Below are 18968 nucleotides of genomic sequence, written 5' to 3'. Positions count from 1 at the left end.
CAGTTTATTGGTGGCTCAGTTTATTGGCAGCTCTGTTTATTGGCAGCTCTGTTTATTGGCAGCTCTGTTTATTGGCAGCTCCGTTTATTGGCGGTTCCGTTTATTGGCGGTTCCGTTTATTGGCGGTTCCGTTTATTGGCGGTTCCGTTTATTGGCGGCTCCGTTTATTGGCGGCTCTGTTTATTGGCGGCTCTGTTTATTGGCGGCTCTGTTTATTGGCGGCTCTGTTTATTGGCGGCTCTGTTTATTGGCAGCTCTTCCTTTTATTGGCGGCTCCTCCTTTTATTTGCGGCTCCTCCTTTTATTTGCGGCTCCTCCTTTTATTGGCGGCTCCTCCTTTTATTGGTGGCTCTGTTCATTGGCGGCTCTGTTCATTGGTGGCTCTGTTCATTGGCGGCTCTGTTCATTGGCAGTTCCGTTTATTGGCTGCTCCCTTTATTGGCGGCTCTGTTTATTGGCAGCTCCGTTTAATGGCGGCTCCGGTTAATGGCGCTGTTTATTGGCAGCTCTTCCTTTTATTGGCGGCTCCTCCTTTTATTGGCGGCTCCTCCTTTTATTGGCGGCTCCTCCTTTTATTGGCGGCTCCTCCTTTTATTGGCGGCTCTGTTCATTGGCGGCTCTGTTCATTGGCGGCTCTGTTAATTGGCGGCTCTGTTTATTGGCGGCTCTGTTTATTGGCGGCTCCTTTTATTGGCGGCTCCTTTTATTGGCGGCTCCTTTTATTGGCGGCTCCGTTTGTTGGCAGCTCCGTTTGTTGTCAGCTCCGTTTATTGGAGGCTCTGTTCATTGGTGGCTCTGTTCATTGGTGGCTCTGTTCATTGGTGGCTCTGTTCATTGGTGGCTCTGTTCATTGGTGGCTCTGTTCATTGGTGGCTCTGTTCATTGGTGGCTCTGTTCATTGGTGGCTCTGTTGATTGGTGGCTCTGTTGATTGGTGGCTCTGTTGATTGGTGGCTCTGTTGATTGGTGGCTCCGTTTATTGGCGGTGCTTTTTATTGGTGGTGCTTTTTATTGGCGGCTCCGATCATTGAAGGCTCCATTGATTGGCGGCTCCTTTTATTGGCGGCTCCTTTTATTGGCGGCTCCGTTTATTGGCGGCTCCGTTTATTGGCGGCTCCTTTTATTGGCGGCTCCTTTTATTGGCGGCTCCGTTTATTGGCGGCTCCGTTTATTGGCGGCCCCATTTATTGGCTGCCCCGTTTATTGGCTGCCCCGTTTATTGGCAGCTCTGTTTATTGGTGGCTCCGTTAATTGGCAATGATTTTTATTTTTGGCTCTGTTCATTTGGTTGCTCCGTTTATTGGCGGTGCCGTTTATTGGCGGTGCCGTGTTTTGGCGGTGCCGTTAACTGGCGGTGCCATTTATTGGCCATGATTTTTATTGTCTGTTCATTTGGTGGCACTTTTCATTGCCGGCCCCGTTTATTGCCGGCTCCGTTTATTGCCGGCTCTGTTTATTGGCGGCTCTGTTTATTGGCGGCTCTGTTTATTGGCGGCTCTGTTTATTGGCGGCTCTGTTTATTGGCGGCTCTGTTTATTGGCGGCTCCGTTTATTGGCGGCTCCGTTTATTGGCGGCTCCGTTTATTGGCGGCTCCGTTTATTGGCGGCTCTGTTTATTGGCGGCTCTGTTTATTGGCGGCTCTGTTTATTGGCGGCTCTGTTTATTGGCGGCTCTGTTTATTGGCGGCTCTGTTTATTGGCGGCTCTGTTTATTGGCGGCTCTGTTTATTGGCGGTTTCGTTTATTGGCGGCTCTGTTCATTGGCGGCTCTGTTCATTGGCGGCTCTGTTCATTGGCGGCTCTGTTCATTGGCGGCTCTGTTCATTGGCGGCTCTGTTCATTGGCGGCTCTGTTCATTGGCGGCTCTGTTCATTGGCGGCTCTGTTCATTGGCGGCTCGGTTTATTGGCAGTGCTGTTTATTGGCAGTGCTGTTTATTGGCCACTCCGTTTATTGGCCACTCCGTTTATTGGCGGCTCCGTTTATTGGCGGTGCTGTTTATTGGCGGTGCTGTTTATTGGCGGTGCTGTTTATTGGCGGTGCTGTTTATTGGCGGTGCTGTTTATTGGCGGTGCTGTTTATTGGCGGTGCTGTTTATTGGCGACGCCGGTTATTGGCCATGATTTTTATTGTGGTCTCTGTTTATTTGGTGGCTCCTTTCATTGGCGGCTCTGTTTATTGGCTGTTCAGTTTATTGGTTGCACTGTTCATTGGTGGCTCAGTTTATTGGTGGCTCCATTTATTGGCAGTGCTGTTTATTGGCAGCTCCGTTCATTGGCAGCTCCGTTCATTGGCAGCTCCGTTCATTGGCAGCTCCGTTCATTGGCAGCTCCTTTTATTGGCTGTTCCTTTTATTGGCTGTTCCTTTTATTGGCTGTTCCTTTTGTTGGCTGTTCCTTTTATTGGCTGTTCCTTTTGTTGGCTGTTCCTTTTATTGGCTGTTCTGTTTATTGGCTGTTCTGTTTATTGGCTGTTCTGTTTATTGGCTGTTCTGTGTTTATTGACTGTTCTGTTTATTGGCTGTTCCGTTTATTGGCTGTTCCGTTTATTGGCTGTTCCGTTTATTGACTGTTCCGTTTATTGACTGTTCCGTTTATTGACTGTTCCGTTTATTGACTGTTCCGTTTATTGGCGCTTCCGTTTATTGGCTGTTCAGTTTTAGTGGCACCGTTCTTTGGCGGCTCCGTTGATTGGTGGCTCAATTCATTGGGGCTCCATTCATTGGCAACTCCGTTTATTGGCAGCTTTGTTTATTAGCTGCTCCGTTTATTGGTGGTGCCGTTTATTGGCGGTTCCGTTTATTGGCCATGATTTTTATTGTTGTCTGTTCATTTGGTGGCACCTTTTATTGCCGGCTCCGTTTATTGGGGGCTCCGTTTATTGGCGGCTCCGTTTATTGGCGGCTCCGTTTATTGGCGGCTCCGTTTATTGGCGGCACCGTTTATTGGCGGCACCGTTTATTGGCGGCACCGTTTATTGGCGGCACCGTTTATTGGCGGCACCGTTTATTGGCTGTTCTTTTTATTGACTGTTCTGTTTATTGGCTGCTCTGTTTATTGGCTGTTCTGTTTATTGACTGTTCTGTTTATTGACTGTTCTGTTTATTGACTGTTCTGTTTATTGACTGTTCTGTGTTTATTGACTGTTCTGTGTTTATTGACTGTTCTGTTTATTGACTGTTCTGTTTATTGGCTGTTCTGTTTATTGGCTGTTCTGTTTATTGGCTGTTCTGTTTATTGGCTGTTCTGTTTATTGGCTGTTCTGTTTATTGGCTGTTCTGTTTATTGGCTGTTCTGTTTATTGGCTGTTCTGTTTATTGGCTGTTCTGTTTATTGGCTGTTCCGTTTATTGGCGCTTCCGTTTATTGGCGCTTCCGTTTATTGGCTGTTCAGTTTTAGTGGCACCGTTCTTTGGCGGCTCCGTTGATTGGTGGCTCCATTCATTGGGGGCTCCATTCATTGGCAACTCCGTTTATTGGCAGCTTCGTTTATTAGCTGCTCGTTTATTGGCGGTGCCGTTTATTGGCGGTTCCCTTTATTGGCCATGATTTTTATTGTCTGTTCATTTGGTGGCACCTTTTATTGCCGGCTCCGTTTATTGCCGGCTCCGTTTATTGGGGCTCCGTTTATTGGGGGCTCCGTTTATTGGCGGTTCTGTTTATTGGCGGTTCTGTTTATTGGCGGTTCTGTTTATTGGCGGTTCTGTTTACTGGCGGCTCCGTTTATTGGCGGCACCGTTTATTGGCGGCACCGTTTATTGGCTGCTCCGTTTATTGGCGGTTCCGTTTATTTGCAGAGCTGTTTATTGACCATTCCGTTTATTGGCGGTGCCCTCTATTGGCGGTTCCGTTTATTGGCCATGATTTTTATTGTTGTCTGTTCATTTGGTGGCACCTTTCATTGCCGCCTCCGTTTATTGGTGGCTCCGTTGACTGGCAGCTCTGTTCATTGGTGGCTCTGTTCATTGGTGGCTCTGTTGATTGGTGGCTCTGTTGATTGGTGGCTCTGTTGATTGGTGGCTCCCTTGATTGGTGGCTCCCTTGATTGGTGGCTCCCTTGATTGGTGGCTCCCTTGATTGGTGGCTCCCTTGATTGGTGGCTCCCTTGATTGGTGGCTCCCTTGATTGGTGGCTCCCTTGATTGGTGGCTCCGTTTATTGGTGGCTCCGTTTATTGGCAATGCAGTTTATTGGCAGTGCTGTTTATTGGCAGTGCTGTTTATTGGCAGTGCTGTTTATTGGCAGTGCTGTTTATTGGCAGTTCTGTTTATTGGCAGTGCTGTTTATTGGCAGTGCTGTTTATTGGCAGTGCTGTTTATTGGCTGCTCCGTTTATTGGCTGCTCCGTTTATTGGCTGCTCCGTTTATTGGCTGCTCCGTTTATTGGCTGCTCCGTTAATTGGCCATGATTTTTATTTTTGGCTCTGTTCATTTGGTGGCTCCTTTCATTGGCGGCTCAGTTTATTGGCTGTTCCGTTTATTGGTGGCACCGTTCATTGGTGGCACCGTTCATTGGCGGCTCCGTTTATTGGTGGCTCCGTTTATTGGCGGCTTTGTTTATTGGCGGCTCTGTTTATTGGCAGCTCTGTTTATTGGCGGCTTTGTTTATTGGCGGCGCTGTTTATTGGCGGCGCTGTTCATTGGCAGCTCCGTTTATTGGTGGCGCTGTTCATTGGCAGCTCCGTTTATTGGCGGCGCTGTTTATTGGCGGCGCTGTTTATTGGCGGCGCTGTTTATTGGCGGCGCTGTTCATTGGCGGCTCCAATTATTGGTGGCTCCAATTATTGGTGGCTCAGTTCATTGGCTGTACAGTTTATTGGTTGCACCGTTCATTGGTGGCTCCATTGATTGGTGGCTCCGTTTATTGGTGGCTCAATTTGTTGGCAGCTCCGTTCATTGGCAGCTCCGTTCATTGGCAGCTCCGTTCATTGGCAGCTCCGTTCATTGGCAGCTCCGTTCATTGGCAGCTCCGTTCATTGGCAGCTCCGTTCATTGGTAGCTCCGTTCATTGGCAGCTCCGTTCATTGGCGGCTCCGTTTATTGGTGGCTCAGTTCATTGGCTGTTCAGTTTATTTGTGGCTCCGTTTATTGGTGGCACCGTTTATTGGTGGGTCCGTTTATTGGCGGGTCCGTTTATTGGTGGGTCTGTTTATTGGCGGTGCTGTTTATTGGCGGTGCTGTTTATTGGCGGTGCTGTTTATTGGCGGTGCTGTTTATTGGCGGTGCTGTTTATTGGCGGTGCTGTTTATTTGCGGCTCCATTCATTGTCTGCCCCGTTTATTGGCGGATCCGTTTATTGGCAGCTCTGCTCATTGGCGGCTCTTTTCATTGGCGGCTCTGTTCATTGGCGGCTCTGCTCATTGGCGGCTCTGTTCATTGGCGGCTCTGTTCATTGGCGGCTCTGTTCATTGGCGGCTCTGTTCATTGGCGGCTCCGTTTATTGGCGGCTCCGTTTATTGGCGGCTCCGTTTATTGGCGGCTCCGTTTATTGGCGGCTCCGTTTATTGGCGGTGCTGTTTATTGGCGGTGCTGTTTATTGGCGGTGCTGTTTATTGGCGGTGCTGTTTATTGCCGGTGCTGTTTATTGGAGGTTCCGTTCATTGGCGACGCCGTTTATTGGCCATGATTTTTATTGTTGTCTCTGTTCATTTGGTGGCTCCTTTCATTGGCGGCTCCGTTTATTGGCTGTTCAGTTTATTGGTTGCACCGTTCATTGGTGGCTCCATTGATTGGTGGCTCCGTTTATTGGCAGTGCTTTTTATTCGCAGCTCTGTTCATTGGCGGCTCTGTTCATTGGCGGCTCTGTTCATTGGCGGCTCTGTTCATTGGCGGCTCTGTTCATTGGCGGCTCTGTTCATTGGCGGCTCTGTTCATTGGCGGCTCTGTTCATTGGCGGCTCTGTTCATTGGCGGCTCTGTTCATTGGCGGCTCTATTTATTGGCGGCGCTGTTTATTGGCAGTGTTGTTTATTGGCGGTGCTGTTTATTGGTGGTGCTGTTTATTGGCGGTGCTGTTTATTGGCGGTGCTGTTTATTGGCAGTGCTGTTTATTGGCGGTGCTGTTTATTTGCGGCTCCATTCATTGTCTGCTCCGTTTACTGTCGGCTCCATTTATTGGCGGATCCGTTTATTGGCGGATCCGTTTATTGGCAGCACTGCTCATTGGCGGCTCTGCTCATTGGCGGCTCTGCTCATTGGCGGCTCTGCTCATTGGCGGCTCTGCTCATTGGCGGCTCTGCTCATTGGCGGCTCTTTTCATTGGCGGCTCTGTTCATTGGCGGCTCTGTTTATTGGCGGCTCTGTTTATTGGCGGCTCTGTTTATTGGCTGTTCCAGTTATTGGCTGTTCTGTTTATTGGCTGTTCTGTTTATTGGCTGTTCTGTTTATTGGCGCTTCTGTTTATTGGCGCTTCTGTTTATTGGCGCTTCTGTTTACTGGCGCTTCTGTTTACTGGCGCTTCTGTTTACTGGCGCTTCTGTTTACTGGCGCTTCTGTTTATTGGCGGTGCTGTTTATTGGCGGTGCTGTTTATTGGCAGTGCTGTTTAATGGCAGTGCTGTTTATTGGCGGTGCTGTTTATTTGCGGCTCCATTCATTGTCTGCTCCGTTTACTGTCGGCTCCATTTATTGGCGGATCCGTTTATTGGCGGATCCGTTTATTGGCAGCTCTGCTCATTGGCGGCTCTGCTCATTGGCGGCTCTGCTCATTGGCGGCTCTGCTCATTGGCGGCTCTGCTCATTGGCGGCTCTTTTCATTGGCGGCTCTGTTCATTGGCGGCTCTGCTCATTGGCGGCTCTGTTTATTGGCGGCTCCGTTTATTGGCTGCCCGGTTTATTGGCAGCTCTGTTTATTGGTGGCTCCGTTAATTGGCCATAATTTTCATTTTTGGCTCTGTTAATTTGGTCGCTCCTTTTATTGGCGGCTCAGTTTATTGGCGGCTCAGTTTATTGGTGGCTCCATTTATTGGCGGCTCCGTTTATTGGCGGCTCCGTTTATTGGCGGCTCCGTTTATTGGCGGCTCTGTTCATTGGTGGCTCTGTTCATTGGTGGCTCTGTTCATTGGTGGCTCTGTTCATTGGTGGCTCTGTTCATTGGTGGCTCTTTTCATTGGTGGCTCTTTTTATTGGTGGCTCTGTTTATTGGCGGCGCTGTTTATTGGCGGCGCTGTTTATTGGCGGCGCTGTTTATTGGTGGCGCTGTTTATTGGTGGCGCTGTTTATTGGTGGCGCTGTTTATTGGCGGCGCTGTTTATTGGCGGCGCTGTTTATTGGCGGCGCTGTTTATTGGCGGCGCTGTTTATTGGCGGCGCTGTTTATTGGCGGCGCTGTTTATTGGCGGCGCTGTTTATTGGCGGATCCGTTTATTGGCAGCTCTGCTCATTAGCGGCTCTGTTCATTGGCGGCTCTGTTCATTGGCAGCTCTGTTTATTGGTGGCTCCGTTAATTGGCCATGATTTTTATTTTTGGCTCCGTACATTTGGTGGCTCCTTTTATTGGCAGCTCCGCTTATTGGCGGTTCCGTTTATTGGTGGCACCGTTCATTGGTGGCTCAGTTGATTGGTGGCTCCGTTTATTGGCAGCGCTGTTTATTGGCAGCTCCGTTTATTGGCAGCTCCGTTTATTGGCGGCTCCGTTTATTGGCAGGTCTGTTTATTGGCGGCTCTGTTTATTGGCGGCTCTGTTTATTGGCGGCTCCTCCTTTTATTGGCGGCTCCTCCTTTTATTGGCGGCTCCTCCTTTTATTGGTGGCTCCTCCTTTTATTGGCGGCTCCTCTTTTTATTGGCGGCTCCTCCTTTTATTGGCTCCAACTATTATTGGCTCCTCCTTTTATTGGGTCCTCCTTTTATTGGCTCCTCCTTTTATTGGCTCCTCCTTTTATTGGCTCCTCCTTTTATTGGCTCCTCTGTTCACTGGCGGCTCCGTTCATTGGCGGCTCCGTTCATTGGCGGCTCTGTTCATTGGCGGCTCTGTTCATTGGCGGCTCGGTTAATTGGCCATGATTTTTATTTTTGGCTCCGTACATTTGGTGGCTCCTTTTATTGGCAGCTCCGCTTATTGGCAGCTCCGCTTATTGGCGGTTCCGTTTATTGGCGGTTCCGTTTATTGGCGGTTCCGTTTATTGGTGGCTCAGTTGATTGGTGGCTCAGTTGATTGGTGGCTCCGTTTATTGGCAGCGCTGTTTATTGGCAGCTCCGTTTATTGGCGGCTCTGTTTATTGACGGTTCTGTTTATTGACGGTTCTGTTTATTGACGGTTCTGTTTATTGATGGTTCTGTTTATTGATGGTTCTGTTTATTGACGGTTCCGTTTATTGACGGTTCCGTTTATTGACGGTTCCGTTTATTGGCGGCTCAGTTTATTGGCGGCTCCGTTTATTGGCGGCTCCATTTATTGGCGGCTCCTCTTTTTATTGGCGGCTCCTCTTTTTATTGGCGGCTCCTCCTATTATTGGCTCCTACTTTTATTGGTTCCTCCTTTTATTGGCTCCTCCTTTTATTGGCGGCTCTGTTCATTGGCGGCTCAGTTTATTGGCGGCTCCGTTTAATGGCGGCTCCGTTTATTGGCGGCTCCGTTTATTGGCGGCTCCGTTTATTGGCGGCTCCGTTTATTGGCGGCTCCGTTTATTGGCGGCTCCGTTTATTGGCGGCTCCGTTTATTGGCGGCTCTGTTTATTGGGGGCTCTGTTTATTGGGGGCTCTGTTTATTGGGGGCTCTGTTTATTGGGGGCTCTGTTTATTGGCAGCTCTGTTTATTGGCAGCTCTGTTTATTGGCATCTCCGTTTATTGGCCATGATTTTTATTGTTGTCTCCGTTCATTTGGTGGCTCCATTGATTGGTGGCTCCATTTATTGGCAGTGCTGTTTATACGCATCTCCGTTCATTGGCGGCTCCGTTCATTGGCGGCTCTGTTCATTGGCGGCTCTGTTCATTGGCGGCTCTGTTCATTGGCGGCTCTGTTCATTGGCGGCTCTGTTCATTGGCAGCTCCGTTCATTGGCGGCTCCGTTCATTGGCGGCTCCGTTTATTGGCGGCTCCGTTTATTGGCGGTCCTGTTTTTTGACGGTTCCGTTTATTTGCGGTTCCGTTTATTTGCGGCTCTGTTCATTGGCGGCTCTGTTCATTGGCGACGCCGGTTATTGGCCATAATTTTTATTGTTGTCTCTGTTCATTTGGCGGCTCCGTTTATTGGCTGTTCAGTTTATTGGTTGCACCGTTCATTGGTAGCTCCCTTTATTGGCGGCTCCGTTTATTAGCGGCTGTTTATTGGCGGCTCTATTTATTGGCGGCTCTGTTCATTGGCGGCTCTGTTCATTGGCGGCTCTGTTCATTGGCGGCTCTGTTCATTGGCGGCGCTGTTTATTGGCGGCGCTGTTTATTGGCGGCGCTGTTTATTGGCGGCGCTGTTTATTGGCGGCGCTGTTTATTGGCGGTGCTGTTTATTGGCGGCGCTGTTTATTGGTAGTGCTGTTTATTGGCGCCGCTGTTTATTGGCGGTGCTGTTTATTGGCGGCTCCGTTTATTGGCGGCTCTGATTATTGGCTGCTCTGATTATTGGCTGCTCTGATTATTGGCAGCTCTGTTTATAGGTGGCTCAGTTAATTGGCCATGATTTTTATTTTTGGCTCTGTACATTTGGTGGCTCCGTTGATTGGTGGCTCCGTTGATTGGTGGCTCCATTGATTGGTGGCTCCGTTCATTGGTGGCACCGTTCATTGGTGGCTCTGTTGATTGGTGGCTCCGTTTATTGGCGGTGCCTATTATTGGTGGTGCTTTTTATTGGCGGCTCCGATCATAGAAGGCTCCATTGATTGGCGGCTCCGTTTATTGGCGGCTCCGTTTATTGGCGGCTCCGTTTATTGGCGGCTCTGTTTATTGGCGGCTCTGTTTATTGGCGGCTCCGTTTATTGGCGGCTCCATTTATTGGCGGCTCCGTTCATTGTCAGCTCTGTTTATTGGCGGCTCAGTTGATTGGTGGCTCCTCCTTTTATTGGCGGCTCCTCCTTTTATTGGCGGCTCCTTTTATTGGCGGCTCCTTTTATTGGTGGCTCAGTTTATTGGCGGCTCAGTTTATTGGCGGCTCAGTTTATTGGCGGCTCCGTTTCATTGGCAACTCTGTTCATTGCCGGCTCCTTTTATTGGCGGCTCCTTTTATTGGCGCCTCCTTTTATTGGCGGCTCCGTTTATTGGCGCCTCCTTTTATTGGCGGCTCCATTGATTGGCGGCTCCATTTATTGGCGGCTCCGTTTATTGACGGCTCCGTTTATTGGCGGCCCCTGTTTATTGGCGGCCCCTGTTTATTGGCGGCTCCGTTCATTGGCGACTCCGTTCATTGTCAGCTCTGTTTATTGGCAGCTCCGTTTATTGGCCATGATTTTTATTGTTGTCTCCGTTCATTTGATGGCTCCTTTCATTGGCGGCTCCGTTTATTGGCGGCTCCGTTTATTGTCGGCTCCGTTTATTGGCGACTCCGTTTATTGGCCATGATTTTTATTGTTGTCTGTTCTTTGGTGGCTCCATTGATTGGTGGCTCCATTTATTGGCAGTGCTGTTTATACGCATCTCCGTTCATTGGCAGCTCCGTTTATTGGCAGCTCCGTTTATTGGCGGCTCCGTTTATTGGCGGCCCCTGTTTATTGGCGGCCCCTGTTTATTGGCGGCTCCGTTTATTGGCGGCTCCGTTTATTGGCAGCTCTGTTTATTGGCGGCTCCGTTTATTGGCAGCTCTGTTTATTGGCAGCTCTGTTTATTGGCGGCTCTGTTTATTGGCGGCTCTGTTTATTGGCGGCTCTGTTTATTGGCGGCTCTGTTTATTGGCGGCTCTGTTTATTGGCGGCTCTGTTTATTGGCGGCTCTGTTTATTGGCGGCTCTGTTTATTGGCGGTTCCGTTTATTGGCGGTTCAGATTATTGGTGGTTCCGTTTATTGGCGGTTCTGTTTATTGGCGGTTCTGTTTATTGGCGGTTCCGTTTATTGGCGGTTCCGTTTATTGGCGGTTCCGTTTATTGGCGGTTCCGTTTATTGGCGGTTCCGTTTATTGGCGGTTCCGTTTATTGGCGGTTCCGTTTATTGGCGGCTCCGTTTATTGGCGGCTCCGTTTATTGGCGGCGCCGTTTATTGGCGGCGCCGTTTATTGGCGGTTCCGTTTATTGGCGGTTCCGTTTATTGGCGGTGCCGTTTATTGGCGGCTCTGTTGATTGGCGGCTCTGTTTATTGGCAGTTCCATTTATTGGCAGCTCAGTTTCTTGGTGGCTCTGTTTATTGGATGCTCTGTTTATTGGCGGCTCTGTTTATTGGCGGCTCTGTTTATTGGCGGCTCTGTTTATTGGCAGTTCCATTTATTGGCAGCTCAGTTTCTTGGTGGCTCTGTTTATTGGATGCTCTGTTTATTGGCGGCTCTGTTTATTGGCGGCTCTGTTTATTGGCGGCTCTGTTTATTGGCGGCTCTGTTTATTGGCGGCTCCTCCTTTTATTGGCGGCTCCTCCTTTTATTGGCGGCTCCTCCTTTTATTGGCGGCTCCTCCTTTTATTGGCGGCTCCTCCTTTTATTGGCGGCTCCTGTTATTGGTGGCTGTTTATTGGTGGCTCAGTTTATTGGCGGCTCAGTTTATTGGCGGCTCAGTTTCATTGCCAACTCCGTTCATTGCCGGCTCTGTTTATTGGCGGCTCTGTTTATTGGCGGCTCTGTTTATTGGCGGCTCTGTTTATTGGCGGCTCTGTTTATTGGCGGCTCTGTTTATTGGCAGCTCTGTTTATTGGCGGCTCCTCCTTTTATTGGCGGCTCCTCCTTTTATTGGCGGCTCCTCCTTTTATTGGCGGCTCCTCCTTTTATTGGCGGCTCCTCCTTTTATTGGCGGCTCTGTTCATTGGCGGCTCTGTTCATTGGTGGCTCTGTTCATTGGTGGCTCTGTTCATTGGTGGCTCTGTTCATTGGTGGCTCTGTTCATTGGTGGCTCTGTTCATTGGTGGCTCTGTTCATTGGTGGCTCTGTTCATTGGTGGCTCTGTTCATTGGTGGCTCTGTTCATTGGCGGCTCCGTTTATTGGCGGCTCTGTTTATTGGCGGCTCTGTTTATTGGCGGCTCTGTTTATTGGCGGCTCTGTTTATTGGCGGCTCTGTTTATTGGCGGCTCCGTTAATTGGCGACTCCGTTCATTTTCAGCTCTGTTTATTGGCAGCTCCGTTTATTGGCCATGATTTTTGTTGTCTCAGTTCATTTGGTGGCTCCTTTCATTGGCGGCTCAGTTTATTGGTGGCTCCGTTTATTGGCAGCTCTGTTTATTGGCAGCTCCGTTTATTGGCGGCTCCGTTTATTGGCGGTTCAGATTATTGGTGGTTCCGTTTATTGGCGGTTCTGTTTATTGGCGGTTCTGTTTATTGGCGGTTCCGTTTATTGGCGGTTCCGTTTATTGGCGGTTCCGTTTATTGGCGGTTCCGTTTATTGGCGGTTCCGTTTATTGGCGGCTCCGTTTATTGGCGGCTCCGTTTATTGGCGGCGCCGTTTATTGGCGGCGCCGTTTATTGGCGGTGCCGTTTATTGGCGGTTCCGTTTATTGGCGGTGCCGTTTATTGGCGGCTCTGTTTATTGGCGGCTCTGTTTATTGGCAGTTCCATTTATTGGCAGCTCAGTTTCTTGGTGGCTCTGTTTATTGGATGCTCTGTTTATTGGCGGCTCTGTTTATTGGCGGCTCTGTTTATTGGCGGCTCTGTTTATTGGCAGTTCCATTTATTGGCAGCTCAGTTTCTTGGTGGCTCTGTTTATTGGATGCTCTGTTTATTGGCGGCTCTGTTTATTGGCGGCTCTGTTTATTGGCGGCTCTGTTTATTGGCGGCTCTGTTTATTGGCGGCTCCTCCTTTTATTGGCGGCTCCTCCTTTTATTGGCGGCTCCTCCTTTTATTGGCGGCTCCTCCTTTTATTGGCGGCTCCTGTTATTGGTGGCTGTTTATTGGTGGCTCTGTTCATTGGTGGCTCTGTTCATTGGCGGCTCCGTTTATTGGCGGCTCTGTTTATTGGCGCTTCTGTTTATTGGCGCTTCTGTTCATTGGCGGCTCTGTTCATTGGCAGTTCTGTTTATTGGCAGCTCCCTTTATTGGCGGCTCTGTTTATTGGCAGCTCCGTTTAATGGCGGCTCCGGTTAATGGCGCTGTTTATTGGCAGCTCTTCCTTTTTTTGGCGGCTCCTCCTTTTATTGGCGGCTCCTCCTTTTATTGGCGGCTCTGTTCATTGGCGGCTCTGTTCATTGGCGGCTCTGTTCATTGGCGGCTCTGTTCATTGGCGGCTCTGTTCATTGGCGGCTCTGTTCATTGGCGGCTCTCTTCATTGGCGGCTCTGTTCATTGGCGGCTCTGTTCATTGGCAGTCCTGTTTATTGGCAGCTCCCTTTATTGGCGGCTCTGTTTATTGGCAGCTCCGTTTAATGGCGGCTCCGGTTAATGGCGCTGTTTATTGGCAGCTCTTCCTTTTATTGGCGGCTCCTCCTTTTATTGGCGGCTCCTCCTTTTATTGGCGGCTCCTCCTTTTTTTGGCGGCTCCTCCTTTTTTTGGCGGCTCCTCCTTTTATTGGCGGCTCTGTTCATTGGCGGCTCTGTTCATTGGCGGCTCTGTTAATTGGCGGCTCTGTTTATTGGCGGCTCTGTTTATTGGCGGCTCTGTTTATTGGCGGCTCGTTTATTGGCGGCTCCTTTTATTGGCGGCTCCTTTTATTGGCAGCTCCGTTTGTTGGCAGCTCCGTTTGTTGTCAGATCCGTTTATTGGAGGCTCTGTTCATTGTTGGCTCTGTTCATTGTTGGCTCTGTTCATTGGTGGCTCTGTTCATTGGTGGCTCTGTTCATTGGTGGCTCTGTTCATTGGTGGCTCTGTTTATTGGTGGCGCTGTTTATTGGTGGCGCTGTTTATTGGTGGCGCTGCTTATTGGTGGCGCTGTTTATTGGTGGCGCTGTTTATTGGCGGCGCTGTTTATTAGCGGCGCTGTTTATCGGTGGCACAGTTGATTGGTGGCTTCGTTTATTGGCAGTGCTGTTTATTGGCAGCTCCGTTCATTATCAACTCCGTTTATTGGCAGCTCCGTTCATTATCAACTCCGTTTATTGGCGGCTCCATTTATTGGCGGCTCCATTTATTGGCGGCTCAGTTTGTTGCCGGCTCAGTTGATTGGTGGCTCCTCCTTTTATTGGCGGCTCCTCCTTTTATTGGCGGCTCCTCCTTTTATTGGCGGCTCCTCCTTTTATTGGCGGCTCCTTTTATTGGCGGCTCCTTTTATTGGTGGCTCCTTTTATTGGTGGCTCAGTTTATTGGCGGCTCAGTTTATTGGCGGCTCAGTTTATTGGCGGCTCAGTTTATTGGCGGCTCAGTTTATTGGCGGCTCCGTTTCATTGGCAACTCTGTTCATTGCCGGCTCCTTTTATTGGCGGCTCCTTTTATTGGCGCCTCCTTTTATTGGCGGCTCCGTTTATTGGCAGCTCCGTTTATTGGCAGCTCCGTTTATTGGCAGCTCCGTTTATTGGCGGCTCCGTTTATTGGCAGCTCCGTTTATTGGCAGCTCCGTTTATTGGCAGCTCCATTTATTGGCGGCTCCATTTATTGACGGCTCCGTTTATTGGCGGCCCCTGTTTATTGGCGGCCCCTGTTTATTGGCGGCTCTGTTTATTGGCGGCTCTGTTTATTGGCTGTTCCAGTTAATGGCTGTTCTGTTTATTGGCTGTTCTGTTTATTGGCTGTTCTGTTTATTGGCGCTTCTGTTTATTGGCGCTTCTGTTTACTGGCGCTTCTGTTTACTGGCGCTTCTGTTTACTGGCGCTTCTGTTTATTGGCGGTGCTGTTTATTGGCGGTGCTGTTTATTGGCAGTGCTGTTTAATGGCAGTGCTGTTTATTGGCGGTGCTGTTTATTTGCGGCTCCATTCATTGTCTGCTCCATTTACTGTCGGCTCCATTTATTGGCGGATCCGTTTATTGGCGGATCCGTTTATTGGCAGCTCTGCTCATTGGCGGCTCTGCTCATTGGCGGCTCTGCTCATTGGCGGCTCTGCTCATTGGCGGCTCTGCTCATTGGCGGCTCTTTTCATTGGCGGCTCTGTTCATTGGCGGCTCTGTTTATTGGCGGCTCCGTTTATTGGCTGCCCGGTTTATTGGCAGCTCTGTTTATTGGTGGCTCCGTTAATTGGCCATAATTTTCATTTTTGGCTCTGTTAATTTGGTCGCTCCTTTTATTGGCGGCTCAGTTTATTGGTGGCTCCGTTTATTGGCGGCTCCGTTTATTGGCGGCTCCGTTTATTGGCGGCTCCGTTTATTGGCGGCTCTGTTCATTGGTGGCTCTGTTCATTGGTGGCTCTGTTCATTGGTGGCTCTGTTCATTGGTGGCTCTGTTCATTGGTGGCTCTGTTCATTGGTGGCTCTGTTCATTGGTGGCTCTTTTTATTGGCGGCTCTGTTTATTGTCGGCGCTGTTTATTGGCGGCGCTGTTTATTGGCGGCGCTGTTTATTGGTGGCGCTGTTTATTGGTGGCGCTGTTTATTGGTGGCGCTGTTTATTGGTGGCGCTGTTTATTGGTGGCGCTGTTTATTGGTGGCGCTGTTTATTGGTGGCGCTGTTTATTGGTGGCGCTGTTTATTGGTGGCGCTGTTTATTGGTGGCGCTGTTTATTGGTGGCGCTGTTTATTGGCGGCGCTGTTTATTGGCGGCGCTGTTTATTGGCGGCGCTGTTTATTGGCGGCGCTGTTTATTGGCGGCGCTGTTTATTGGCGGATCCGTTTATTGGCAGCTCTGCTCATTGGCGGCTCTGCTCATTGGCGGCTCTGTTCATTGGCAGCTCTGTTTATTGGTGGCTCCGTTAATTGGCCATGATTTTTATTTTTGGCTCCGTACATTTGGTGGCTCCTTTTATTGGCAGCTCCGCTTATTGGCGGTTCCGTTTATTGGTGGCACCGTTCATTGGTGGCTCAGTTGATTGGTGGCTCCGTTTATTGGCAGCGCTGTTTATTGGCAGCTCCGTTTATTGGCAGCTCCGTTTATTGGCGGCTCCGTTTATTGGCAGGTCTGTTTATTGGCGGCTCTGTTTATTGGCGGCTCTGTTTATTGGCGGCTCCTCCTTTTATTGGCGGCTCCTCCTTTTATTGGCGGCTCCTCCTTTTATTGGTGGCTCCTCCTTTTATTGGCGGCTCCTCTTTTTATTGGCGGCTCCTCCTTTTATTGGCTCCAACTATTATTGGCTCCTCCTTTTATTGGGTCCTCCTTTTATTGGCTCCTCCTTTTATTGGCTCCTCCTTTTATTGGCTCCTCCTTTTATTGGCTCCTCTGTTCACTGGCGGCTCCGTTCATTGGCGGCTCCGTTCATTGGCGGCTCTGTTCATTGGCGGCTCTGTTCATTGGCGGCTCGGTTAATTGGCCATGATTTTTATTTTTGGCTCCGTACATTTGGTGGCTCCTTTTATTGGCAGCTCCGCTTATTGGCGGTTCCGTTTATTGGCGGTTCCGTTTATTGGCGGTTCCGTTTATTGGTGGCTCAGTTGATTGGTGGCTCAGTTGATTGGTGGCTCCGTTTATTGGCAGCGCTGTTTATTGGCAGCTCCGTTTATTGGCGGCTCTGTTTATTGACGGTTCTGTTTATTGACGGTTCTGTTTATTGACGGTTCTGTTTATTGACGGTTCTGTTTATTGATGGTTCTGTTTATTGACGGTTCCGTTTATTGACGGTTCCGTTTATTGGCGGCTCCGTTTATTGGCGGCTCCGTTTATTGGCGGCTCCTCCATTTATTGGCGGCTCCTCTTTTTATTGGCGGCTCCTCTTTTTATTGGCGGCTCCTCCTATTATTGGCTCCTACTTTTATTGGTTCCTCCTTTTATAGGCTCCTCCTTTTATTGGCGGCTCTGTTCATTGGCGGCTCCGTTTATTGGCGGCTCCGTTTATTGGCGGCTCCGTTTATTGGCGGCTCCGTTTATTGGCGGCTCCGTTTATTGGCGGCTCCGTTTATTGGCGGCTCCGTTTATTGGCGGCTCCGTTTATTGGCGGCTCCGTTTATTGGCGGCTCTGTTTATTGGGGGCTCTGTTTATTGGGGGCTCTGTTTATTGGCAGCTCTGTTTATTGGCAGCTCTGTTTATTGGCATCTCCGTTTATTGGCCATGATTTTTATTGTTGTCTCCGTTCATTTGGTGGCTCCATTGATTGGTGGCTCCATTTATTGGCAGTGCTGTTTATACGCATCTCCGTTCATTGGCGGCTCCGTTCATTGGCGGCTCTGTTCATTGGCGGCTCTGTTCATTGGCGGCTCTGTTCATTGGCGGCTCTGTTCATTGGCGGCTCTGTTCATTGGCGGCTCCGTTCATTGGCGGCTCCGTTTATTGGCGGCTCCGTTTATTGGCGGTCCTGTTTTTTGACGGTTCCGTTTATTTGCGGTTCCGTTTATTTGCGGCTCTGTTCATTGGCGGCTCTGTTCATTGGCGACGCCGGTTATTGGCCATAATTTTTATTGTTGTCTCTGTTCATTTGGCGGCTCCGTTTATTGGCTGTTCAGTTTATTGGTTGCACCGTTCATTGGTGGCTCCCTTTATTGGCGGCTCCGTTTATTAGCGGCTCTGTTTATTGGCGGCTCTGTTTATTGGCGGCTCTGTTCATTGGCGGCTCTGTTCATTGGCGGCTCTGTTCATTGGCGGCTCTGTTCATTGGCGGCGCTGTTTATTGGCGGCGCTGTTTATTGGCGGCGCTGTTTATTGGCGGCGCTGTTTATTGGCGGCGCTGTTTATTGGCAGTGCTGTTTATTGGCGCCGCTGTTTATTGGCGCCGCTGTTTATTGGCGGTGCTGTTTATTGGCGGCTCCGTTTATTGGTGGCTCTGATTATTGGCTGCTCTGATTATTGGCTGCTCTGATTATTGGCAGCTCTGTTTATAGGTGGCTCAGTTAATTGGCCATGATTTTTATTTTTGGCTCTGTACATTTGGTGGCTCCGTTGATTGGTGGCTCCGTTGATTGGTGGCTCCATTGATTGGTGGCTCCGTTCATTGGTGGCACCGTTCATTGGTGGCTCTGTTGATTGGTGGCTCCGTTTATTGGCGGTGCCTATTATTGGTGGTGCTTTTTATTGGCGGCTCCGATCATAGAAGGCTCCATTGATTGGCGGCTCCGTTTATTGGCGGCTCCGTTTATTGGCGGCTCCGTTTATTGGCGGCTCTGTTTATTGGCGGCTCCGTTTATTGGCGGCTCCATTTATTGGCGGCTCCGTTCATTGTCAGCTCTGTTTATTGGCGGCTCAGTTGATTGGTGGCTCCTCCTTTTATTGGCGGCTCCTCCTTTTATTGGCGGCTCCTCCTTTTATTGGCGGCTCCTCCTTTTATTGGCGGCTCCTTTTATTGGCGGCTCCTTTTATTGGCGGCTCCTTTTATTGGCGGCTCCTTTTATTGGTGGCTCAGTTTATTGGCGGCTCAGTTTATTGGCGGCTCAGTTTATTGGCGGCTCCGTTTCATTGGCAACTCTGTTCATTGCCGGCTCCTTTTATTGGCGGCTCCTTTTATTGGCGCCTCCTTTTATTGGCGGCTCCGTTTATTGGCGCCTCCTTTTATTGGCGGCTCCATTGATTGGCGGCTCCATTTATTGGCGGCTCCGTTTATTGACGGCTCCGTTTATTGGCGGCCCCTGTTTATTGGCGGCCCCTGTTTATTGGCGGCTCCGTTCATTGGCGACTCCGTTCATTGTCAGCTCTGTTTATTGGCAGCTCCGTTTATTGGCCATGATTTTTATTGTTGTCTCCGTTCATTTGATGGCTCCTTTCATTGGCGGCTCCGTTTATTGGCGGCTCCGTTTATTGTCGGCTCCGTTTATTGGCGACTCCGTTTATTGGCCATGATTTTTATTGTTGTCTGTTCTTTGGTGGCTCCATTGATTGGTGGCTCCATTTATTGGCAGTGCTGTTTATACGCATCTCCGTTCATTGGCAGCTCCGTTTATTGGCGGCTCCGTTTATTGGCGGCCCCTGTTTATTGGCGGCC

This window comes from Lissotriton vulgaris, chromosome 5, assembly GCF_964263255.1.
Source record: "Lissotriton vulgaris chromosome 5, aLisVul1.2, whole genome shotgun sequence".
Classification (NCBI taxonomy): domain Eukaryota; kingdom Metazoa; phylum Chordata; class Amphibia; order Caudata; family Salamandridae; genus Lissotriton; species Lissotriton vulgaris.
This window is presented reverse-complemented; position numbering follows the sequence as displayed.